Raw genomic sequence first — 25725 nt, forward strand, 5'->3', positions numbered from 1 at the left:
GCTGCCAACCCCACCCCCACCGCTTCCAGCCACACTCTAGAGCTGCTGGGGCCTGTCCCTTCTGCCTAGAACATTGCCTCCACAAGAGAAAGAAAGATCAATGAAATAGATGACTAGCACCTAGCCCAGAGCTGGCACAGACAGGATGTTTTGTGAATAAATGAATGACTCAGTGTGAAGGGCTCAGTGTCTAATATTTTGCTTGCTAGGCTGGACTCACCCTGAGCGTGCCCCTCGAGGTCACCCCTCACAAACACGCACACACAGAGGGCCATCTAGGCCCACAGTCCAGCCCTTCCAAACAGCTCAGTCCAGGTTCACCTGCGTTGTCTGGGTCATCTCCAGGATGGACCAGCCCAAACCTGGGGGCTCCCACCCTGGGTTCTCAAATGCCTCACCTGGCACACATACCTGTGTGCCATATAGCCCCAAGGATGCCCAGCAAAAGTGACTTGATGGGCAGGGAGATGGACCCTCCAGGCCATGGTTACAAGAACCAGTTTCCACCTCAGCTCAGACACACACATTACCTTCCCATAATGCTCTGGCTGTGGGGCCATCAGCTGAACTGAAACTGCAGATGGAACACCGTCTCTATGTTAAGAATTTTGACATGCACACTCACATTCTGCGCTGGGCTGGTAAGTGTTTAACAACTGGCTCTCTGAGGGGGAGGTGGGTCCATAGATGTATGTGCATAAGTTAAATATAAACTTTACTACAAATAAACACTTGATTACTAAATCCACCTTAACAAAAGGAATCACTCATGTCATTGAAGAGTGAGTGCCATTCTGACATGAAGGTAATATTTCCATTTAGTGAGGAAGAGAGAAACAGTGAAGATGTGTATTGGAACTTCACTTTTTTGCTGAATTGCATCAGTGTTTAAGGGCTCCCGATGTTTCGGCAGTAAAGAATCCCCTTACGATACAGGAGACACGGGTTCAACCCCTGGGTCAGGAAGATCCTCTGGAGGAGGGCATGGGTACCCACTCAAGTATTCTTGCAGGACAGAGGAGCCTGGTGGGCTGCAGTCCATGGGGTCACAAATAGTCGGACAAGACTGAGACAACTTACCACGCGTGCACACATCACAGTGTTTGAACACAGGAAGAATACGTTCTTAATTTTTTTGTGCTATTCACAGTGCAGTGACCAGAGACATGACTCACTTTCAAGTTTAACCTACATTATCATATTCTCCATCACTCTCTTAAACCTATAAAATCAACAGGACAACAAAGCAAGCCCTGATTAATAGTGTTTACCAACTTCCTTGGTGTGAATCTTCCACCATAACTGATTCCAAGCCACTGAGTCGGCATCACCAGCCGTGGAATTGAGAAGAGACACACAGCGGCTGCCACTGCAGTCTTTCCAGATGTAAATCAACTCAAGGGCAAAGACAATAGTAACACACAGTAAAATAATAAGAAAGTGATGACTTTTGAGTAGTTGCTTTCTTTTTAAAGCAATTTATTGAATCGTAAGTTGTAAAACTAAATTGTTAGTGATGACCATATTTAACCACTGGCTCACAAAATTCCTGAAAAGTGGCCATTCCACTCTCATGAGGCAGCACAAGTCAGCTCCCACAATCCAGTGAGTACAGATCTCATTCCCCTACAGCTCTGTAGAACAGGTTTTACTCTCCCTGTTTCACAAAGCAGGATGTTGAGGCTCAGAGGCCACTAGTCAAGTGCTTGTAGCCAGGATGCTCTGATGCCAAGGTGATTTTAGACACCCACCTGTCACTCAGCTGATGTGAACAGGGACTGAACAACAGGTGTGTTTGGGGGTTTGCTGTTCTGTCAGGAATCTGTGAACACACTATCCCAGTCTGAGGTGGCCTCAGACGTCACAGCCCCAGCAGGCAGAATCCACAAAAACAAAGTTAACAACAGACTTCAAGAGAAGATAACATGGCAGCAGACTTTTCCCTTCCATAACATAATACAGGGGAGCTTTGCCCATTGCGTTCTAAGAAGAGAGGTCAGGGATTTCCCGGTGGCCCAGAGGCTAAGACTCCGTGCTCGCAATGCAGGGGGCCTGGGTTTGATCCCTGACCAAGGCGCTAGATCCCACATGCAGCAACTAAGACCGGGCACAGACAAATAGATCATTTTTTTTCCATTTTTAATTAAAAAATTTTAAAAAGAAGGGTCAAAGGCTTTCCCTGGTACTCAGGTGATTAAGACTGTGCACTTCCAATGCAGGGGGCACAGGTTCAACCCCTGGTCAAGGAACTAAAGCCCCCACATGCTGTGCAGTGCAGTGAAAGAACAGACAAGAGCATAAGCATTAAAAAAGAGATGCAGGGGTCAAATCTCATAGCCCATATGCTGAAACTCTCCAGCCAAAAATAGTTCAGAAGTATGGGGTCGGGCCTCAAGGTTCCTCAAGCTCAAGACTACTGACCTTTGGGACTGGACTTTCCTGGTTATACTGGAAGGGAGTTGTCCTGGGCATCAGAAGATATTGAGAGCACCCTCAGCCTCTGCCCACTATATGACCTGAGTGGGCATAACAGCCCAACCTAGAGTTATGACAATGACTGGAAGTGTCTCCAGACATTCCCAAATGTCCTTGGGCAAGGGGTGGAGGAGAGGAGGGAGGAATCACCCCAGGCTGAGAACTGTCAGGCTCAGGAAAAGAGGGGCAAGGGAACCCAGCTCAGAGTGGACATACGGAGGACAGACTGATGATCGATCTACGTGTGCCCTGGGCCCCAGCATTGGCCTAGGGCCACTGGCTGAGCAACAAGAAGCTTTGGCCAGAGTGGAAGAGCCCAGGGAACTCTCAGAGCCAGCAAAACTCACTCCAACGGACTGCCAGCCTTGAGTCTTGAAGTCTGGGCTTTTTCTAGAATGATAATCATGCGGATTTGTGTGAGGGTGAGGCCCAGAACTGTGGACTTCTTTCAGACTCACCAGCTGTGTCTCTGATTACTTTCATAGCCATGGAGGGACTTCCCTGGTGGCCCAGCAGATAAGAATCTGTCTACCAATGCAGGAGACATGGGTTGGACCCCTAGTCGGGCAAGATTAAGCATACCACAGAGCAACTAAGCCCATGCGTCACAACTACTGAGCCCATGTGCTGCAACTGCTGAAGCCCAAGCACCTTGAATCCACGATCCACAAGAGAAGCCACCACAGTGAGAAGCCCGAGCATCGCAACTGGAGAGCGGCCCCTGCTCATGGCAACTAGAGAAACCCTGCTCACAGCAACAAAGACCCACTGCAACCAAAATAAAATTAACTAATTTTTTTAACATTCTTAAAAAAATAGCTATGGAGTCCACCATGTGCCTGATGCTGCAGGTGCCAGGGAGACACAGGTGAGAGGGGAGCAGACCCTGCCCTCTGTCCCCTCTGGAATGAAAGCTCCGAGAGGGCAAGAATGTTGGGTTTTGCAGAACCCAGAGCAGGTGTTCCACATGTACCTGCTCAGTGGAGGAAAGGGAGATGGGAATTTTCAGCGTGGCTGGGGGACAGATACATAAACCTACAGTCATACAGGGTCAAGGAAAACTTTGTGAAGCCCTGAGTAGAGAGGAAGCACTGGCAGGAGCCAGCCAGCTAAGAGTGCCAGGCAGAAGGCACAGCATGTGGGAGGACATGGAGGTGAGAGAGCTAGAGTGAGAGACCATTGCTGCTCGGGTGTATTATTTTCTGGACTGCTGCTGCAACGAGTGACCACAAATTTAGTCACTTACAATAATAAAAGTTCATTCTCTTAAAGAACTGGAGGTCAGAAATATAAAATCAGTCTCATTGAGTGTCATAGACTAACTTGTGTTCCTCCCCCCAGATTCCTATATGGTGTGTGTGTGTGTGTTCAGTCACTCAGTCCTGTCCAACTCTTTGCGACCCTTTGGACTGCAGCCCACAAGTCTCCTCTGTCCATGGGATTTCCCAGGCAACAATACTGGAGTGGGTTGCCATTTCCTATATGCACAGGGAAAAGGTCAGGTGAGGGCACAGCAAGAAGGCAGTCACTACAAGCTGTGAAGAGAGCCCTCCCCCAAAATCGAATCCTCTGGTACCTTGAACTTGGACTCCCAGCCACCAGAAGTATGAGAAAATAGAAAACCACCTAGACTACGACATTTTGCCATGGCTTACCCAGTAGATGATACACAAGGCAAAAAGCACAGTGTCATGAGGGCTGCTCCTTTCAGAGGCTCTAGAGGAGAATCCTCCTTACCTTTCCCAGCTTCTAGAGGAACCTGCATTCCTTGGCTCACGGCCTCTTCCTCAATTCGCTCCAGCCTCTGTTCCTGTTGTCACATCGCCTTCTCTGACTCTGATCCTTCTGCTTCCCTTTGATAATGATCCTTGAGATGACAGAAGGCTCACCTGAATAATCCAGGATCGCCTCCCTGTCTTGAGGTCCTTAACGCTAGTCAAGTCTGCAAAATCCCTTCTGCCCATGAGGGGACATAGTTACAGGTTCTGGGGACTGGGACCTGAACATCTTTGTGGGCTCAGTCACTAAGTTGTATCCAACTCTTTGCGACCCCATGGACTGTAGCCCGCCAGTCTCCTCTGTCCATGGGATTTTTCAGGCAAGAATACTGGGGGCTTGCCATTTCCTTATCCAGGAGATCTTCCCAACCCAGGGATTGAACCTGTATCTCCTGCTTGGCAGGTGGATTCTTTACCACTGAGCCACCAGGGAAGCCCATTTTTGGAGGGCCCCTAGTCTGTCTAGTGGGCTTCCTCAGTGGCTTAGCGATAAAGAATCCGCCTGCAATGCAGGAGACCCCGGTTCAATCCCTGAGTTGGGAAGATCCCCTGGAGGAGAGCATGGCAACCCACTTCAGTATTCTTGCCTAGAGAATCCCATGGACAGAGGAGCCTGGCGGGCAAAGAGTCTGACATGACTGAAGCGACTGAACATGCCTGCATGCATGCATTTGGCCTAGCACACTGAGGTTGGGCAAAGAGAAGCTGTGTGTGTGTGTGTGTGTGTGTGTGTGTGTGTTGGGGGCTGTACTAGGTCTAGTTGTTAAAAAATCTACTTGAATTGGTTCCTCCTTAGGACCCAGGCCATATCCTTCAGGGTGAAGCAAGCAACAATAACCCCTGCAGGCTTCTCTCTTACTTAATAGTACCAGAAGCCAAAGTCATCCCCACTTAAGGGGAAAAACTATAAGCCTTGATCTAGAAACTGGGCCAGCTTCAGGTTCAGGTACAACAAGATCAACGAGGTCAAGTGATATCATCAGGCCTCCATCTTTCCCAAAGATAAAGTCTCTAGGATCAGATTAGCTGGGGGGTGGGGGATGGGGCGGGTCACCTGAAACCTAAAACTTGCCATTCTTACCACTCAGCTGCCCTCCAAGGTCATCTACAGGAAAGAGAATACCTGCCCAGCAGAAAATGCCTAGGAGGACTGGTGTCAGAGGTGTGAATGGGTACCCTGATTGGCAGGTTCTGAGTCATGTGCCCACCCCAAAGAAGAGGAGGGCAGGGTCTTAGAAATGCTGAGAACAGCTCTTGTGTGATAGTGGGTGCTTCTACGGGGAGGGGAGGTGGTTGCTGGACCTGCATAAACAGCAGTGGCCCCTGGTTGTGGTGGCCTGGTTGAGGCCCCACCCAGCTTTAACTCTGCAGTGATCCTTCCAGCGGACCCCTAGTCTCTGAGGACCTTTCTGTCCCTGAAACCAGAAGAGTCCAATCACAACACAGAGGGTGGTTCAGGCCTCCTTCCTCTGCCTCCAGGTCACCACTTGTCCTGGGCAATCAGTGACTTTGTGGGTTCTGCCATTGATTCTGGGGCACCCTGGTGTCTGAGGCCCCCTGGTACCATCCACATGGATGTTAGAAGCACAATCTCAACCTAAAATGAATGTCTAATATATCAAAGGAAATGTGGTAAGAAGTTTCACTTGAGTTCCAATGCACCAGGTCTAGACAGGAGGCCAAGAGGTGAGAGACAGCGTTGCTCCAAGTCTGGGCTGGAGATAAGCAGTGGGGTGATGGAGGTTTCTTCTGAAAACAAACCATATACTCTGCACCCAGTGGGTGATTAGCAGATGTTTTTTGATGGATGTAGGCTGTTAGAGAATCAAACCAAAATAATTCCCCTTGCTGAAAAATAAAAACATGGCCATATCCTGTGCCACGTCCCCTTGGGCCTTGGGAAAGAGCACCTATGCTGCAAAACCAGTGCCTCTGCGTGCTGGGTTCTGGAGGGCAGTGCAGGTGGCAGGTCCTGGCCATCGTGTCCCCCACACCCAAGCCTGCCCTGGTCCCTGGTCCCAAGCCCAGCCTCCCCACCCTGTCCTCGTCCTGACCCAGCAAACAGGGCTTGGCTAGCCTGACCTGTTTTGCCTTTCTAAGTGGAAACAGCCTGCTGAAAAAGAAAGTCAGCTCAGGGCAGAACCTGGTAACTCTTGATTCATGTTCACCTCTGACCAAGACAGAAACCCAGCTGTGGTTATCAGAAAGCAACTGAGAGGCTGGGAGTGGCGGGGCGGGAGGGGAGCAGGAGGAGGAGGGTGGGGGCAGGATGGGATGTTGGGGGAATAGAGAAGTTCTGAATCACAGGATCTTATTCATGGAGCCCATGTGGCCACAGGGTGGGATGGGGTGAGGGTGGGGAGTAGAAGTCCTCTGTGGGGGCAGGCTGCACAGAACAAGACTTCCATATCCCCCACCTCCCTCATGCCCCCCACCTCCCCAGAGTGCATAGCATTTCCATGGAAGGTGAAGGCAGCAACTCTCCCAAGATCAAGGGTGTGGAGATGGTCCCAGGCCTGGGAGGGGTGAGCTGGCCCAGTCTGTTGGGGGTGAATGAGTCAACAGTCACCTGAATCTTGCTAGCAGATTCCAGGGGACCAGGGTGGTGGCCTTGACAGAGCCCTGGAGCGAATGTCCCCACCTAAGCAGGGTGAGGCAGGGCAAGGCCCAGCAAGCCCAGACCCCACCGAACCTCCAGGGCCAAACCCGCCATTGATTGGCCAACCCATGGAATGGAGGTGGAAACCCCCCTGCCTGTGGCCAACAACTGCCAGAACCACTTGAAAAGGGAAAGTCTCTCACTGGTTAGGAACTTCAGACTTTGGAAAGGTCAGGATTAATTAGCAAATTGGTTGCTTCGAGGTGCTTAGAAAGGCAGTGGAGGGGATGCAACCAGGATTAAGAGGCCAGAATGGAGAAGGTGGGTCTCGGGGCAGCCCATCAGCAAGCTGGCTCCCTGGGGTACAGGGGCAGCTCTCAGGTTGATGGTGGTGGGCTCACTCTGACCTGAGACTCCATGCAGGGAGCAGCTCTCACCCCAAGAGCCTGGGCCAATGCTCTACCTCTTCCCACAAGCACAGGGAAATTTCCAGGGAACTGGGACCTCCAAGCCCAGAGAGAACGCCTCCAAAATTCCTTGGGATCTTTTCTTTTTCTATGTGTCTATTTATAGATGTGGAAATATGCATGGAGAAAGGACTGGAAGGAAACACACAAAATGTTAACATGCTTATTTTCTTCTTCTTTCTTGGTGTCATTTTATTTTTTTAAAAAAGACTCTTAAGGAAAAAGATATTTTTAAGTATAATTAATCTTGATATAAGTGTTCATGCTTTTTACAGGAAAGTGGAAAGGAGAAATCAGAAATCACCAAAGCACTTCAACCATTAACATCTCATCGTGTTTTCTTTCACTGTTCCTCCCATGCAGAAATTTTTTGATGTAAGGCTGTTTGTTTAACATATCCGTGATCATCTTAGATTACTACAAAGCTTTTCCATGTGACCGCAGAATCACCATAACCATCTTTCAAAATGTCTATCTAATATTTATGCAGTAGATAATGTTAATACCATTATTCATCTGGCCATTCTCCCACGTTAGCAAATCTAGGTAGTTTCCAATTCACGATTATAAATAACACTGCTGTGAACATCTTTGTATGGAAAAGTCTTTCATTTTCTTGGCGATTATTGTCTTCAAATTCTCACATTTACAGATATCGGATTACGGTGTGAAAATAGTACACCATGATAGTCTCAGTTCAGTTCAGTTCAGTTCAGTTGCTCAGTCGTGTCTGACTCTTTGATACCCCATGGACTCCAGCACGCCAGGCCTCCCTGTCCATCACCAACTTCCGGAGTTCACCCAAACTCACGTCCATCGAGTCAGTGATGTCATCCCCCATCTCATCCTCTGTCGTCCCCTTTTCCTCCTGCCCCCAATCCTTCCCAGCATCAGAGTCCTTTCCAATGAGTCAACTCTTCGCATGAGGTGGCCAAAGTGCTGGAGTTTCAGCTTTAGCATCATTCCTTCCAAAGAACACGCAGGACTGATCTCCTTTAGAATGGACTGGTTGGATCTCCTTGAAGTCCAAGGGACTCTCAAGAATCTTCTCCAACACCACAGTTCAAAAGCATCAATTTTATTGTTAGCAGTAAATAAAACCCTGTGAGTCCAGCCCTGCTGCTTTTTACAGGTTGTCACAGAGGGTGAGGAGAATTGAAAGACTCCCCAGCAGAGTTGGGGAGCTAAGGTCTTAAGAATGAGCTGCCTGGACCACGAGGGAGAAACCCCTTGTGCCACAAGTGGGAAGCCTTCTCAGCCATGAAACACCAGCTACATCTTCCAAGATGGGCAGGGTTCCTGCTGACAGAGCAGAGGGTAGAACACTCCCAGAGCTGGGGCCCCAGGGTGTGGGTTGGCAGTTAGGGTGCATGAAGAGGAACCCAGGAGGTAAGAAAGCTGGAGAGGCCAGGCTGACAGAGGGGCAAGTCAGTTCCAGGGGGGCGGGGACTTAATTTGTCCCCCAGTGAATCTCCAGGGACGTAAGACAAAGTCCTCCCCTCTTTCTTCAGTGTTTTGGAGCATTTCCAAAGTTTCTTCACCTTTCAAGCATCCCATCCCCTGGACTCCCCCGTCCTCTCTAGGCCTATGTCCCATCCACCCTCTCAGCCATTGCCTCCTCTACTCCCTCTCCGGTTCCCGTTTTTCTGCAGAGACCACAGCATCCTGTCCCCACCCAGGAGAGCTGCTGCATACACGGAGGGTGAGCAACTTCCTGTCCCTGCCAGACTCCAAGGGGCTCCTGTCTCCTGGCTGGTCCAGCCCCAGAGCAGAGGGCCATCCCACATTCACACACCTCACAGCGGCATGCTCACACTTACCCACACATACTCACTCCCACTTTTACTCACACTCCCTGTCCACCCTCCTGCTGACTCAGAATACCTTACCATGCTGCCCCACGAGAGAAGCAGGGTCCTGGCCAATGGGACCAGCTGGCTGGCATCCACTGTCCCCAGCAGCTGCAGCCCCCACCTCAGCTCCTGCCCCCTCCATGGACACATGGAGGACTCCATGGTGTCCATGGACACCAGGTGACACACCCAGAGGAATGACCCAGGTCCCTGGACACCAAGTGACACGTTCAGAGGAAAGACCCAGGTCCCTGGACACCAGGTGACATGTCCAGAGGAAAGACCCAGGTCCCTGGACACCAGGTGACACGTTCAGAGGAATGACCCAGGTCCCTGGACACCTGGTGACACGCCCAGAGGAAAGACCCAGGTCCCTGGACACCAGGTGACACATTCAGAGGAAAGACCCAGGTCCCTGGACACCAGGTGACATGCCCAGAGGAATGACCCAGGTCCCAACCCTCTCCCTCCACTCGTTACCTGGGAGGAGACCAGGGTCGTGGCCTCTTTCCCTGTCTGCAGGAGGCTTGGGTGATTAAATGACATAACGTGTGCTAAGGGCTGAGCAGGTTGAGTGCTATGCAAGTCACAGGGACTGTAAACAGACAGTTGAACATCCTCACGACCAGAACACCTCAGACGTCTAGCTGCCAGGCCAGCGCTGGGGCTCCGGGGCTGAGCGCCCTGCAGCTGCTCTCTGCGCCCACAGACACTAGAGCCAAAACCCAGCACCCTGGCCCTACCTCGTTTCCTGCCAGCCAGACATACCCAGACAGCACTTATCCCCAAACTGGGGCATCTCTGCCCTCAAACTGGGGACCCCAGCCCCTCCCACCCAATGGCTTTGATCAATAACCATTTTATAATGATTTTATAACTCCCCTCAGGCTTCCCTTGTGGCTCAGAGGGTAAAGAGTCTGCCTGCAATGCAGGAGACCTGGGTTCAATTCCTGGTTTGGGAAGATTCCATGGAGGAGGGCATGGCAACCCACTCCAGTATTCTTGCCTGGAGAATCCCACAGACAGAGGAGCCTAGCAGGCTACAGTCCATGGGGTCACATAGAGTTGGACACGACTGAGTGACTAACACACACACACGACCCACTCGGCTCTGCTTCTCTGCTCTAAATATTCTGATGCTTTTCTTCCCTCCAGTCCGGGGATGCATGCTGCCCGCCTCCCTTTTCCGGCCTCAGAGCCCCTTTCTGCTCCATCTTTCCCTAGCCTGTCTGTCCACACCCCGCCCTGACCACTCGGCCACTGTGCACCCCCACCTCCCCCCTCTCCCTCCACACCTGCAGCCGCTTCCCCTTACCTCCTCCCCCTCCCCAATCCTCGCCACCCAATCAGACCAAGCCAGCTCCCTGGAACCCAGCCAAAATTTCAGCCCAGGCGAGTCCTTCCTTGAGCAGTCCTTCTGTGGACAGGGTGCAGTGGGGAAGGAAGTGATTCCAGTGGGAGCATCAGGGGACCGGAACTGAGCGTGACCGGTGTGAACGGGGCACAGGATCCACACCTGCATCCATCCTGCCGGGAGCCCCAGATGGCTGTGGAGGTCTTGTTGGCTCAGTCCTTGCACTCTCTGGGGCCAGGCAGTCATCTGAGGGGTGCATGTTTGGGCAGACTGGACTGAGGCCCCCTGCCTGTTCTGAAATAGCTCTCCTGTCACTCTTGGAGAGACGCCCACAGCCAGGGGAAGACGAATGCCCAGCTACTCCTGCAGAGTCCTGAGCCCATCCCAGGCTGATCTGCAGCTGGGAGGCCTGCCTCTGCCCCCAGAAATCTCCTGAGGACCTTTCCATGGGCTGCAGGTGGGGATCCATGCCAGGGACTGGGAAATCTCCATCCTGGCCATTGCCCAGGGAGCACTCACACTGGCAGCAGGCATTGATATCCATCTGCCCAGGATGGCTCACCTTGTGTGGGCCTGCTGATAATGAATTCAGTGTCACCAGGTGCAAAAGACAAATGTCATTTACGCTGCTTTGTACTCTGTACAGCTTGGAAGCCAGGTTTGGGACCAGACACAACTGAGTTTGAAGCCCAGCCATGCCTCTCCTTAGCTGTGTGAACCCTGCAAGTGACTTAACCTCTCTGAGCATCAGCTTCCTCGACTGTATGATGGCGATTGCTAAGAGAACTTACCTTCAGGATTTGAGGATGAAGTCATCTCGTGCTTATGGAGTCAGTCATGGGGTGGGCACTCAGATGGTCTCCTAGGAAAGAAGTAGAAGTAGCTGCTGTCATTGATGTTATTTCTTTTTAAAAAATATCTATTGTTTATTTGGTTGCTTCAGGTCTTAGATGGGGCACACAGGACCTTTGTTGCATCTTGTGGGAATCCATTGTAGCGCGTGGACTCTCTAGCTGTGGCTCACGGGTTTCAGTAGTTTCAGCGTGCAGGTTTAGTTGCTCCCCCGCATGTGGGATCCTATTTCCCAGACTAGGGATTCAACTGGTGTCCCCTGCACTGCAAGGAGGATTCTCAACCACGGGACCACCAGGGAAGTCCTGATATTATTTCTTAACTCCACTCAAGGCCGTGTGGGAAACAGGGTGCTGTGCCAGGTGCTCAGGAGGGAACAGCAGCCTTAAGGCCCTGAGCCAGGACCCAGGGGTGGGATTCAAGCACGAGGCCTGGTCCAGGCTTTTCCTTATTTGCAACCTGGAGCTCACCCTCTCCCATACCCCAGAGACAGAAAAGGAGAATGAGCCCATAGGTGTTTGTTTCAACTCCCTCTCAGAGGACCAGCAGGTGAAGTTCTGCTGGGCTGCCCGTTTGCTTTGGTCACCTTGTTGCTCTGTAAGGCTCTTATCACTGGATAAAGGGTCACGGTGACTTGGCTGGTTTCCAGGGCTGGCAGGAGAGAGAAGACCCAACTTCAGTTCTGCTTCTCCCCCCTTCAAGAGGGCTGTTTCCTTCCATCCTTCCTTCTTCTTCTCTAAGAGGTCCCAGGTGGTAAATGGTGGTGGTGGTTCATGGTTTAGTCGCTCAATCATGTCTGATTCTTGCAACTGTAGTTCATCAGGCTCTTCTGTCCATGGGATTTTCCAGGCAAGAATACTGGAGTGGGTTGCCACTTCCTTCTCCAGGGGATATTCCCAACCCAGGGATTGAACCCACGTCTCCTGCATTGCAGGTGGTCTCCTGTATTGCAGGTGGATTCTTTGCCACTGAGCCACCAAGGAAGCCCCTGGTAAATGGGTGGGTGGATAAAAATCACAGTAACAGGTGGAAGCAGGAACCGGTTGGTGCGAGTTACAGAACCATCCTTCTGGTTTCATCTTCTTTTCCTATCTGAGTCTTTACCTGGCAGAATTAGATATGAGAAAGCCACTCCCACCAACCACACACACACCCCTCTTTTTTTACATTTGTAGCATCTTAATTTACTTACAATAAGATGTACCCACTCAAAGTGTACAATTCAGTGAGTTGTGGCAGATAAATACACCTATGAAACCACCACCATAATCAAGACAAACACCAAATCTATTTAATTGGCTATGGGTGACCCATTTGTATTATTCATGGCATTTTTATTGACAGGTGGCAGGAGCTCAACTCATGCTACCTAGGCAAAGAAAGAGGAATATTGATCTATGTAACTGGACATTCAGGAATATACCAGCATCAAGTATGGCTGGATTCAGGCATTCAAGTGACATCATGAGTATCCTTTGCTCCCTTGATCTCTAAGAAATTCTTTCCCTGTGTCTGGCAAGATGACTGCTGACATCCTACCTCTTTAACAATGCCAAGGGAAAGAAATGGTCTTCTCTGACAGCCCTAAGAACACAGCCAAAAAGCCTATGACTTGCTTTATTGTGCTATTTGCTTTATTGTGGTAGTCTGGGGCGGGGGGCGGGGAAAGCCCTGCAATATCTCTGAGGTCCACCTGTGCTCCCACCACGGCCAATTTCAACCATCATCTGAAGCAACTTAGCACAGAATGGAGACAGACATAAAGAATAGACTTATTGACATGGGGGGCAGCAGAAGAGGGTGGGATGTATGGAGAGAGTAACATGGAAACATACACTGTGGTTTACTTGCTCAGTCATGTCCAACTCTTTGTGACCCCATGGACTGTAGTCCACCAGGCTCCTCTGTCCATGGGATTTCCCAGGCAAGAATACTGGAGTGGGCTGCCATTTCCTTCTCCAGGGGATCTTCCCAACCAAGGGATCAAGCCTGGGTCTCCTGCATTGCAGGGAGATTCTTTACCAACTGAGCCACCAGGGAAACTCCAACATATACACTACTGTATATAAAATAGATCAGTCAGCACAGTTCAATTGCTCAGTTGTGTCAGACTCTTTGCCACCCCATGGACTGCAGCACACCAGGCTTCCCCATCCATCATCAACTTCCGGAGCTTGCTCAAACTCATGTCCATCGAGTCAGTGATGCCATCCAACTGTCTCATTCTCTGTCATCCCCTTCTCCTTCTGCCTTCAATCTTTCCCAGCATCAGGGTCTTTTCCAATGAGTCAGTTCTTTGCATCAGGTGGCCAAGGCATTGGAGCTTCAGCATCAATCCTTCCAATAGCTAGCCAATGGGAAAATAGATAGCTAATGGGAATTTGCTGTATGACTTAGGAAACTCAACTGGGGCTCTATAACAACCTAGAGGGGTGGGATGGGGAGGGAGGTTCAAGAAGGAGGGGACAGATAGTATACCTATGACTGATTCATGTTAAGGTATGGCAGAAAATAACACAATATTGTAAAGCAATTATCCTTCAATTAAAAATAAATAAATTTAATTTTAAAAATCTTTCTTGGGGTGGGGGTGGAAAACACCTTCTGTTATGAAAGAGGGGAAGGAAGTAGAGACTGGTCAGACAGAAAGAACAGAAGAACTCCACTTTATACAAAGCTGCCGGAACAGATTTCAGAAAGCAATCTTCCAGGGTTTCCTCCCACCTGAAACTCTGGTCAAGGGAACCCAGGGTCAAGAGAACACTGACCCTGACAAGGCTGGACCCCTCATAGAAACAGTCCAGTCAATATGCAGGACAAGGGTCCAGGCTGTGTTCCTCCCCTCCCTACCCACATCCCCCCGCCCCACCCCCGCCACTGCCAGTCACATTCTACAGAAAATTCAGGAACTTTCTGAGCCCACCACTTTCTGCAAAGCCATTCCAACCACCAGACCCGTGATTTTCAGCTTGTTCAGCTCTTTTAAAACAACCCTTTCAAAGCAGCCCAGAAAATGGGGACTGTGGCTTGATTTGAGGTTAAACAAATAAGTGCCATTTATCCACCAACACTCGAGGAATGAGATTTCTCAAGGCAAATTCCCCAGCTACGTGCTCCAGAAAAACTGCTGCCCCAAATTGCTGGGTTCCAGTCCAGCGTTCTCCATTTCCGAAGATATTTGGGTTGCTTTCAGCTCTGCTCTGCGCAGAGCACTCCGAGGAGGGTGGGGCTGGCAGCCAGGCACACCGCCTCTAGGCTGTGTCAGCCTCCCACCCAGCGCCCACAGGACCCTGGGAGCTCTTGGGTATTTCTCAGCCTGCTGGGAGATGGCTCCCCTCCAGCCCAGGGAGCCGGGCCAGACTGTTGGCTGCTCAAGGCAGACTATTTCTCTTCCCATGTTTTGAGGGCAGGCAAGAATGAGAAAAAGGAAGAAGAGAGAGAGGAAAAAAAAACAAAACAACTACTACATTCTCAAACAGATAAAACTCGGCTCTACCAGACAGGAAAGCTGAGCTTCTCAGCATATAGGGTGCAGAAGCAACTCGACAGAGAAATCTTTCTTCCTTTTCTCTCTGAGAAACATTGGTCTTTGTGCCCTTGCTGGAAATCTGGGCCAAGAGTTTCAGATCTCCCTACTCTAAGCAGGAGGTACCCTGTAGCAAAAACAATGCTGCTGCCGTTGCTGCTGCTGTTTAGTCACCAAGTTGTGTCCAACTCTTTGTGACCCCATTGACCATGGCCCGCCAGGCTCCTCTCCATGGGATTCTCCAGGTAAGAATACTGGAGTGGGCTGCCTTTTCCTTCTCCAGGGGATCTTACCGACCCAAGGTTTTAACCCATGTCTCCTGCTTGGCAGGTGAATCCTTTACCACTGGGCCACCTGGGAAGCCCATAACTTACCTGAAATGTGCTCAGACCACTTACATTAGCCTACAATTGGGTAAACAGTGCTCCCCAAACATGCCATTTGCTCCCCTGCCTTTCCCAGCTATGCGTCTGACTAGTTTCAGCTGATGAAATTGAGCAGAAGGGATGCATGCCATGGCCAGGCTGAGGCAGTAAATCGCCCAGGCCCCCACCTCTAGTCCACTCTGACAATGGAAGAGTGTTCCAGATGGCACACTTCTGCCCAACATCTTCTGCCTGGGTCCCTGCATGAGCTTGTGGAGCAGAACTACCTGCCGATGTGCTGGGATATACAGCGTGATCAAGAAATAAATCCTCGGGACTTCCCTGGTGTCCAGTGGCTAAAACTCCGAGCTCCCACTGCCAGGATCCCAGGTGTATTCCCTGGTCAGGCAACTAGATCCCATATATGTTGCAACTAAGAGTTCGCATGCTGCAACTAAAGACTCTGTATGCCACAAGAAGGACTGAATGTTTCACATGCTGCAACCAAGACCTAGCACAGCCAAATAAATAAATTAAAAGAAATATTAAAAAGAGAGAGAGAAAGAAACCCTTATTGTGTTTAGCCACTAAGACCCAGTGTTGGTTCGTTACTGCCCCATTACCTGGCATGCCCTGACTGATTCAGGCTCTGCTGCACTTTGCCATGTTGTTCGCTGGGAGAGACCAGTGTAGGAGACGTGGAAAAGCATACTTCCTCCCCTTCTGGCCAACAGCCTTCACCAAAGAAGTGATTACGTTCAGGGGCCTACAGTTCCCTGTCTCACCAAAGATTTAAGGAACTTCTCAGGTTTCGGCCTGGGTCTGTGCCTTCCTTGGAATTCTCCACGGCACTTGGCTGAGCATGAACACAGAAGTGGTCACCACTCACACTGTCCCATTTCACTATCACTGGTGGTCCCCCGTGAGGTGGGTGGGAATGGCTTAATTCCTATTTTAAAGATGAGAATATTGAAGCTCGGAAGGAGTCAATATCCTCCTAAGGTTGCACAGCTATTTAAGGAACTTGAATCTAGGTCTGCGCCTCTTGCCACACCATATTTCTCAAAATGTAGCTCACAGACTCCAAGGTGGGGCCTGAGAATCTGCATTTTCAGAGCTCCTCCAGCAATAATGATGCTCACTGAATCTGAGCATAAGACTTCACACCATACTCCACTGCCTCTTCTGTCAGACGAAGCCAGCATAGGAGCAACGCGATTTGAGGGGTAGAGAAAAGGACCACCTCCCCAGCCAAAACCACCACAACAAAATGTCTTCCTGGCCAGGCTGCTATTTGTGAAATTCTCCCCAATGAGCCATTTCTTTGATTTTTCCCAGCTAGGCACAACCATCTGCAAGACATCACTCTTCAAGGTACATTTCTGCAGGGAAGCAAGACCTTTCTCTGAAAGCAGGGATGCAGCTGGAGGCTGCAGGCAGGGAGGTCTGCAGGAGGAGGCTGGGCCTTGTGTGGTGGGGGTGGGAGGAGGGCTCCCAGGAGGAGATGAAAAAAATGCACCTGCAGGAGGCGGTTAAAACCTCACGCACACATGCACACACAAGAAAGAGTCAGACAGAAATGGAGAGGAGTCTCAGTCTTACTATTCACTACCTCGGTGAACTTGCAAAAGTGACTTCATCTCTCTGAGCTTCAGTTTTCTAATCTGCGAAATGGCACTACTCACAGAGCCTACCTGCAGTTAGGTTGCTGTCAGAATCAAATGCAATTGAACACTGATGACAGTTACTATTTATCCATCCCTTACCAACTGCCAGCAGCCATTCTAAGTGATTTACACACATTAGCTCATTTAAGCATCGCCATTACCTTACGATGTGGTGATGATCCTTAGTGAAAGTGAAAGTGTCAGTGGCTCAGTTGTGTCCAGCTCTTCATGACCCCATGGACTGTAGCCTGCCAGGCTCCTCCGTGGAATTTTTTGTTCATGAAATTATCCAGGCAAAAATTCTGGAGTGGGTTGCCATGCCTCCTCCAGGGGATCTTCCCGACCCAGGAATCAAACCTGGCTCTCTTACATCTCCTGCACTGGAAGGCAGGTTCTTGGCATATTATTGGCAATAGATATTACTGTCTCCATTTTACAGATGAGGAAAATGGGCCTAGAGAAGTTTAATGACTTGTGGTAAGTCAGTAGCACAGTGCTGCTTCAATCCGTTGTCAATTTGAATCTAGAGCCACTTACGACACATGATGGTGAGCCAGGACTTTTAAATTCAACCCCAAAGTATTCAACCCTCAATATTTTGGCTACCTGATGTGAAGAACTGACTCACTGGAAAAGACCCTGATGCTGGGAAAGATTGAAGGCAGGAGGAGAAGGGGATGATAGAGGATGAGATGGTTGGATGGCATCACCGACTCGATGGACATGGGTTTGAGCAAACTCCGGAAGTTGGTGATGGACAGGGAAGCCTGGTGTGCTGCAGTCCATGGGGTGGCAAAGAGTCAGACATGACTGAGCAACTGAACTGAACTGAACCCCAAGATAAAGTTGCCTGTCCCTCATTCATTCCTCCATGTGCTGAGTGTTTCTGAATGGTTATTCTATGCCAGAGACTGGCTTAGGAAATGTGGCAACTCAGTGTCATTCTATTCTATTCTGCAGCTTCATTCTATTCTGCAGCAATGCAGATCTATATCAATAGTATATTTGGAGAGATTTCTATTGTCCCCAGGATCTAGCCGACCATCAGCCCCAGGGTTGATCTGCAGGGCTAGGGGGACTCAGCCTCCTCCTGGGAGAATCCAGGCTCTGGGTGTTTCAGGAAATGTCTGACCTGCCAGGTTTCCGTGTGACTGATCAGTTAGAGCTGAGGAAGGGGGTGGGCCGAGAGGGGAGGTTTCCCGTCAGCCCAGCTTTTGTCTCTCACATGAGCCCGAGACAGACAAACCACAACCACAGACTCGACCAGCTGTGGAAGCATCGAACAGGAAACCCAGAACATCTGGTGCTTTACTTCCTCTGAAGGCTGTGTGTGTGTGTGTGTCCGCCTGTGTGCATGTCTGTTTTCTCTCCCTCTGTTGTTTAGCGGGACGGGGATGCAGACAGGGTTGGAAACCACAGGTCTTGTGGTGACAAGGGAGCCAGACACTCGCTCCCCAGCCCTTATGGTGCCTCATCCCTCCCCGACGGTGACCCAGGATCTGACCTAACCTCACAGGCCACCCTCCAACACCTAATGTGAAGCCTCCACACACTTCAAGAAAACGATTTGTTTTTTTTCCTTTTGGATTTGAGTGGTTTAAGAGGAACTTGTTTGCAGATGAAGTGGGAGAGTTCTGCTTAAACCTAACTTGGCCTCAGCATGACTGTGTGTGTTAGTTGCTCAGTCATGGCCTCAGCATACAGACCCACAAAAAGCTGCGCCTGGATGACAGCTGTCTCTGAAATAACTTGAGCAGAATCTGTGGATGACCTCTGAGGCTGTGTGCTGGTCAGAGGGCTGTTTTCCCACTAGTGGTGTTGTCCTATGTGTAAGGCCTGAAAAGACAGGCACTGAGAAAGGAAGAAACATAAAGAAGTGCAAAGAAAAGCCCCCTCAGCCAACACATAGCACGAGGTCTGCCTCGTAGGCCTGTTGTCTTTAGGAGGTAGGATTATGCTCATTTTTACAAATCATAAAATTGAGATGCAGAGGAGGCTCATAACTCACCCCTGGATCATTCAGCAAGTCAGGAGCAGGGCCAAGTTTCAATCAAGTCTGACTCCTGGCTGCACCATATCTCCTAGATCTCACTTCATTCTTCAGTGAACAGTAATCATGCCCAGCACACAACTGGTGCTCAAAGTGATGTTTCTGGAATGAGTCAATGAAATGAGCTATCACTGATGGCAAGGGCTGTCATCATCATTGTATCCTCTGGGGCTCAGCACCCCTGGGTGCTTCCAAAGTTCCTGAACAGTGACATTTCATTTACCTGGAGGTCATTTACCTAGCCAGGACAACTGCTTAGATCCTGGCTAAAAATCTGAAAGAAGGTAGAAGGAACCACAAGCTGTCAACAGAAGTCACAAATCCTTAAAAGTTCAAATACTTAACTCAAGAGAACTTTTCAGGCTCTCAGTCACAGTTGGGTTACCCTTAATTTACCTATTTCCAAAGAAGGCTGAGCACCAAAGAATTGATGCTTTCAAATTGTGATGCTGGAGAAGACTCTTGAGAGTCCCTTGAACAGCAAGGAGATCAAATAAGTCAATCCTAAAGGAAATCCACCCTGAATATTCACTGGAAAGACTGATGCTGAAGCTGAAGCTCCAATACTCTGGCCATGTGATGCGAAGAGCGGACTCATTGGAAAAGACCCTGATGCTGGGAAAGATTGAGGGCAGGAGGAGAAGGGGGTGACAGAGGATGAGGTGGTTGGATGGCATCGCTGATTCAATGGACATGAGTTTGAGCAAACTCTGGGAGATGGTGAAGGACAGGGAAGCCTGGCCTGCTGCAGTCCGAGGGGTCGAAAAGAGTCAGACATAACTGAGTGACTGAACAACAAGTGTTAAACTTGTTAAAGTGTTAAAAAGTCTGCTTGCTGACCTTACAAAGCACTGGCTTAGAAAGGAGATGGTCTGCTAGAGCAAACTTGCTGGAAACACAATCTGGGAATTCAACTAGAATTTTCAAGAGTAGAAATTATTACAGGAATTAGATACACTTCAGCAACAGCTAGATTCACTGAATATGAAAAAAGAGAGCTTGGAATCTGTAAGTATAAAATGAAGTAAAAGTTTTCATATTACTCAGCTACAAAAGGTAATTCAGTTGAGTGTATTAATGGAACTCATTCAGGTATATATTTATTTTGTAGTTTACTAACAGGAGAATAATATATTTTTTTCCCATTCAGGACTTCAACTATCCTAGTTTAGTAAAAAAGTAGATTCAGTGGGCATGGAAGCCCCACGCCAGTGTTTTTGCCTGGAGAACCCATGGACAGAGGAGGCTGGCAGGCTGCAGTCCAAAGGGTCTCAGAGAGTCGGGACATGACTGAAGCGACTTAGCACATCATGGCAGATTCTGTTATTGAGTACCTACCTGTACAAAAATCACGGTGCCTGCTGAGGCACACAAAATCTAATGGTAATTTTAAAACATGTGAACAAGAGACTAAAAACAAATGAAAAAGGGGAGGTCAGTTCGTTAAAAATGTAAAAGCTCACATTTGCTTTATTATTTATCTAAAGCATTTTGAGGGCTTCCCTGGTGGCTCAGAGGTTAAAGTGTCTGCCTGGAATGCAGGAGACCTGGGTTCGATCCCTGGGTCGGGAAGATCCCCTGGATAAGGAAATGGCAACCCACTCCAGTACTCTTGCCTGGAGAATCCCATAGATGGAGGAGCCTAGTAGGCTACAGTCCATGGGGTCGCAAAGAGTCAGACACGACTGAGCGAAAAGCATTCAAGGTGTCATTAAGGATGCAACGGCACCAGGGACACGACTGAGCAACTTCACTTTCACTTTTCACTTTCATGCATTGGAGAAGGAAATGGCAACCCGCTCCAGTGTTCTTGCCTGGAGAATCCCAGGGATGGGGGAGCCTGGTGGGCTACAGTACATAGGGTCGCAAAGAGTCGGACACAACCGAGCGACTAACACACACACACACACACACACACACTCACACCAGTGTTCTTGCCTGGAGAATCCCAGGGACAGGGGAGCCTGGTGGGCTGCCGTCTATGGGGTCGCACAGAGTCGGACACGACTGAAGCGACTTAGCAGCAGCAGCAGCAGCACCAGGAGCGGCAAGAGACAGGAGAGACAAACTGTCTGATTCTCAGGTATCTGCCCTTCAGTTCAGTTCAGTTCATTTCAGTCGCTCAGTCATGTCCGACTCTTTGTGACCCCATTAACTGCAGCACGCCAGGCCTCCCTGTCCATCACCAACTCCCAGAGATCACCCAAACTCTTGTCCATCGAGTCGGTGATGCCATCCAGCCATCTCATCCTCTGTTGTCCCCTTCTCCTCCTGCCCCCAATCCCTCCCAGCATCAGAGTCTTTTCCAATGAGGCAACTCTTCGCATGAGGTGGCCAAAGTATTGGAGTTTCAGCTTTAGCATCAGTCCTTCCAAAGAACACCCAGGACTGATCTCCTTTAGAATGGACTGGTTGGATCTCCTTGCAGTCCAAGGGACTCTCAAGAGTCTTCTCCAACACCCTGAGGCCCTTAGAAAGCCAGATGGAACTGAAGCAAATCTCTGATGGCTTCTCTGGCTAAAATTAAAGGCATAGCAGCACAGGCACGCAGACTTTAAGAGTGCTCGCTCACAACTTGGTGTTTAAGAACTACACAGGCGCCAACCTGAAATAACACATGCGCAGTGTCCGAGGTATTGCTCGTTTTCATACCTGCGGGCAGGCTGAGCCCTCTTCTGCGCTAGAGCTGATGTCATGCAAGCGCCGGGGGTACATGACGTCATCCGAGCGCGCCTCCCACGGTACCCAAGCCCTGGGCTCAGACAAAGGCGTTGCTGTGGAGACGGGGCGTTGAGCCCCGTCCCCGATACGAGATTGGAGGAGAGCGGGTCAGCTGATGTTGGTAAGCTTTCCGAAAGCTTGCGGGCGGCGCTGTAGGTCTCTGTGTGCATGGGTTCCCCTGGCAACTTAGACGCCTTCTTGAAGTTCGCCGGCGACTTCCAGGAACCCCCCAAAATTAGAGTCAGAGCCCAAAATTTAATTTGAAGGGTTTCTTGACTTAAGGTAGTAAATTTCGGTTGTACCTCTGGTCCAAGTAAAGTAAAAATTCAAACTGCCCTAGATCCTATTGTGGGCCGGGCAGAGAGACCCCAGTAAGGCTTAAATTTATCACTTATGCAGCGTAGGGATGGGAAGAAGACTCTGGACCAGACGACTTAGTCCTGGGGGGTAACCTAACCTTTTTGGGCCTCAATTTCCCATAAGCATGAAAATATTTTTTCCTAAGAAACTCTTTGATTCCTTTCTCCCTCGGACTCACACCGCCACTCTCTACCTTTCTCCAAATATCAAAGCTCCTTGAAAGAGTGTTTGTAGTCCCAGTGGCCCCCTCTCCCCACTCTTTGTTGAATCCTTTAACTACACAGTTTCTTCCTGTTGTTTTCTCACCTGCTCTGTCGGCATCATTTGAAACAGTTTATCACCTCACCTCCAAGAAACAGTTTCTTCACTTGACTTGCAGGCCTGCTCAGTCTCGGTTTTCTTCTTCCTACTGAAACTGAACAGGACCCTTTGGTCCTTGTACCCCACGTCCTCTGCCTGCCTTTTGTCTGTGGGTTGGGGGGGACTTTAGCCAAAGAATAAATTTGATCAGACAAGTGAGAAAACACAGAAACAAAGAAAAACAATCAAAGGAGAGTAAATAATAATAATGTACCATTAAGCATAGTTCCTTCTTAGTTCCTTCTCAAGGGCTATAGATAATATTCTGAGCCATATCTTGTCAGCTGTCTTCTGAAACCCCAGGTGGAAGAAGTTAACTACATCATGACCAGACTGTACCCATGACATAAACCACCAGAATTCCGAGAACTGGATGCAAGAAATGAAAACAAACTGACCCTGGAACTGAATATTAACTGTACTTAAAACTGTCGAGATGACACTGGTCAGACCACCGATGACCAGTTTCAAGGTGACTGTCAGCTGATAGTTCTGTTTCTGTATGTAGCCCCCTCCCTCAGCCTCTAAAAGCTCTTGCCCACTATCAGTGGCAGGGAGTTGGCCTTTGGACAGACGTCCACCCTCCCTTTGGTTGCTGGCATCCAAAATAAAGGAAATGCCCCTTTCAACCAACCTGGCCTCTTTAATGGCTTTTGAGCACTGAGCAACCAAACCCCACTTTCAGTTACACTACTTCTCAGTCTCAATTGTTAGTTCTTCCTCATTCCACTGAACTGTCAATGTTGCAGTGCCCAGAGTACTGGTTCCTTGAATTTCTTTCTTTCCACTTACTATACCTTGGTGATCTCATGTAGTTTCAGGACCTTGGAGACCATCTATATGCTGATAAGAGCCTCTCCCCTGAACCCCAGTACTTAAATATACAACTATCTATTTGGAATCAAAACTTGAGTTCCACTCAGCTACTCAAACTCATCCTGTTGGAACAGGACTCCTGAGCCTCTCCACCAAAAGGTGCTTCCCCATGCTCTTCCTTCTCTCAGAGAATGGAACACCCGACCTTCGAGCTCTCAGACTCCAAACCTTCTTCATCCTACATCCTACTCCAATTCTTCATCCTACATCCAATCTGTCAACAAATCCTATTGGCTTTTTCTTAAAAATATACCTAGAATCCTACCTCCACTTACACCGTCTTAGACCTAGCCCCTCATATCTCATAGATTATTGTAAATGGGTTATCGTAATGGCTTCCAAACTGTTCTCCCAGACTCTACCTTTACCCATCTCTTTCTCAGTCTGTGTTTCACATGAAAACAGCCTGAGTAATTCTGTTCAAAGTCATACCACATGGCTCCTTTTGTGCAAAACCTTCCAAAGACTTCTCTCTCACTCAAGTAGAAGCCAAAGTTTGACCATGGCTACAAATGTCCTCCAGGGCTTCCCTGGTGGTTCAGTGGTAAAGAATCCTCCTGTCAACCCAGGAGACACAGTTTGTTTCCTGGATCAGGGAGATCCCCTGGAGGAGGAAAAGACAACCCACTCCAGTATTTTTGCCTGAATAATCCCATAGACAGAAGAACATAGTGGGCTACAGTCCATGGGGTCACACAGAGTCAGACACAACTGAGCAGCTGAACACACACGCACAAATGTCTTCCATCACCTGACTCCTGGAAGCTTTCTGAGCCCCTCTCCTAATATCAATTCACTTACTTCCTTTACTTCAGCCATATAGGTCATTTTGCCAGGCTTCCATCTGCCTCCAGGACACTGAACTTGCTTTTACCTCTGGTTGGAGCTCGTCCTCAAGTAGCCCCAAGTCTCCCTCTCTCACCTCCATCAAGGCATGACTCAAACAGTCCTTATTCAGATAGGCATTCTCAGACTTCCCTGGCAGCCCAGTGGTTAAGACTTTGTGCCTCCAGTGCGGGGGGGAGTGGGTTTGATCCCTAGTTTGGGAACTAAGATCCCACATACCTTTCTCAAGGCATGGGAAAGAGAGAGAGAGGGAGAGACAGAGAAAAGAAAGGCATTCTCTAAACTCTGATTTGCAGTTACATAATCCCACACTTCCACTGGGCTTCATGGCATTTATTGCCTACTAAAATACCATATAACTTCTTCATTTTATTTGACATCCCTCTTCATGTGAAGGCAGTGATTTTGTCCATTCCATCACGGCTGCATTCCAAGTGCCTAGAAAGAAGTCAGCAAGTGATGGGTGCTCAGGAAGCAGTGAATATGCATTTCAAGCTCAGAGGGTTCAGTAGGGTTACCAATCAGAGCTTTAGGGGCTTGCAGGAGTTCCAGTCCTCCTTTGCTGCTTAGCTGCTTTAGGAAGCTTAACCGAACCTCCACGTCCTCATTCTTAATGTCAGTGAAATAATACTTCAGACTTTCATTCAGCAACGGGGAGCACCTCACCCCCACGTGACCAGCAAGCACCGTGCTTGCTAGTTGCTGGAGACTATGGAGAACCTAAACACACATTTCCTCCTGTCCAGGTGTCTGGATCCTGAGGATGGGATACAGATGACATCCAGGTAGTCTTCCAAATAAGTGACTGATTACAAACTGTGATGTGCATGACAGAGGAGAAGCAATGTAGTGCTGAAGGGAGGGGGGAAAGGTCTCTGAGGGAGTGACTTCTTAATAGTATTAGTCAGCTTGGGCTGCTGCAATCCAATACCGCAGGCCAGGTGGCTTCAACAACAGATATTTATTTTCGCACAGTCCTGGAGGCTGGAAGTCCAAGATCAAGGTGCAGACACGTTTGGTTCCTCCTGAGGCCTATCTCTTTGGCTTACAGACTGGCACCTTCTCCCTGCATCCTCACATGGCTTTAAAAAATTTTTTTAAAGTTGTCCATACTGCATAGCATGTGGGATCTTAGTTCCCAGAAGAGGGATTGAACCCACACTCCTTGTGGTGGAAGTGTGGAGTCTTAACCACTAGACCACCAGGGAAGTCCCACAAGGCCTTTCTTCCGTGCACTTGCAACCACGGCTTCTCTCCAGATGTCCTAATCTCTTCTCATGAAGACAGCAGCCAGATTGGATTAGGGCCCACTCTAATTTTCTCATTTTAACATACTTAACTTATTAGAGGTTCTGTCTCCAAAAGCAGTCATATTCTGAGGTACTGAGGGCTGGAAATAACATCAATCAAGGCCTAAAGGATGCATAGAAAGGAGAGATGGGACAAGGGGAACCCCAGGGATAGGGAAGAATATGCACAGAAATTTCATGGCTGGAAAGTGTATGACAACTTGGAAGAAACAATAGGTCCATGTGGCTTGAGCTTGGAGTGAGGGGTCTTGGTAGGAGATACAGTG

General features: G+C 49.2%; 2 long non-coding RNA genes across 5 annotated transcripts; one reads left to right on the top strand and one right to left on the bottom strand.

Moving 5' to 3' along the window:
• Positions 1-7482: 7482 nt before the first annotated feature.
• LOC147356603 (uncharacterized) lies at positions 7483-21758 on the bottom strand. 4 transcript variants are annotated; one of them, XR_015143371.1, is made up of 4 exons: positions 21639-21729; positions 18945-19088; positions 11318-11388; positions 7483-8653 (listed from the first exon to the last, which is right to left on the bottom strand). It is a non-coding gene; the product is annotated as an uncharacterized LOC147356603 (long non-coding RNA). The 4 variants fall into 4 exon arrangements; XR_015143370.1 differs by lacking the exon at positions 18945-19088 and having other exon boundaries at positions 21639-21758; XR_015143372.1 differs by lacking the exons at positions 18945-19088; positions 21639-21729 and adding an exon at positions 15893-16032.
• Positions 21758-23060, top strand: LOC147356604 (uncharacterized). The gene is made up of 2 exons (XR_015143369.1): positions 21758-21828; positions 22677-23060. It is a non-coding gene; the product is annotated as an uncharacterized LOC147356604 (long non-coding RNA).
• Positions 23061-25725: the final 2665 nt, after the last annotated feature.

This window comes from Bos grunniens, chromosome 16 (assembly GCF_055505025.1).
Source record: "Bos grunniens cultivar Pamir isolate PY7600 chromosome 16, Bosgru_T2T1.0, whole genome shotgun sequence".
NCBI lineage: Eukaryota > Metazoa > Chordata > Mammalia > Artiodactyla > Bovidae > Bos > Bos grunniens.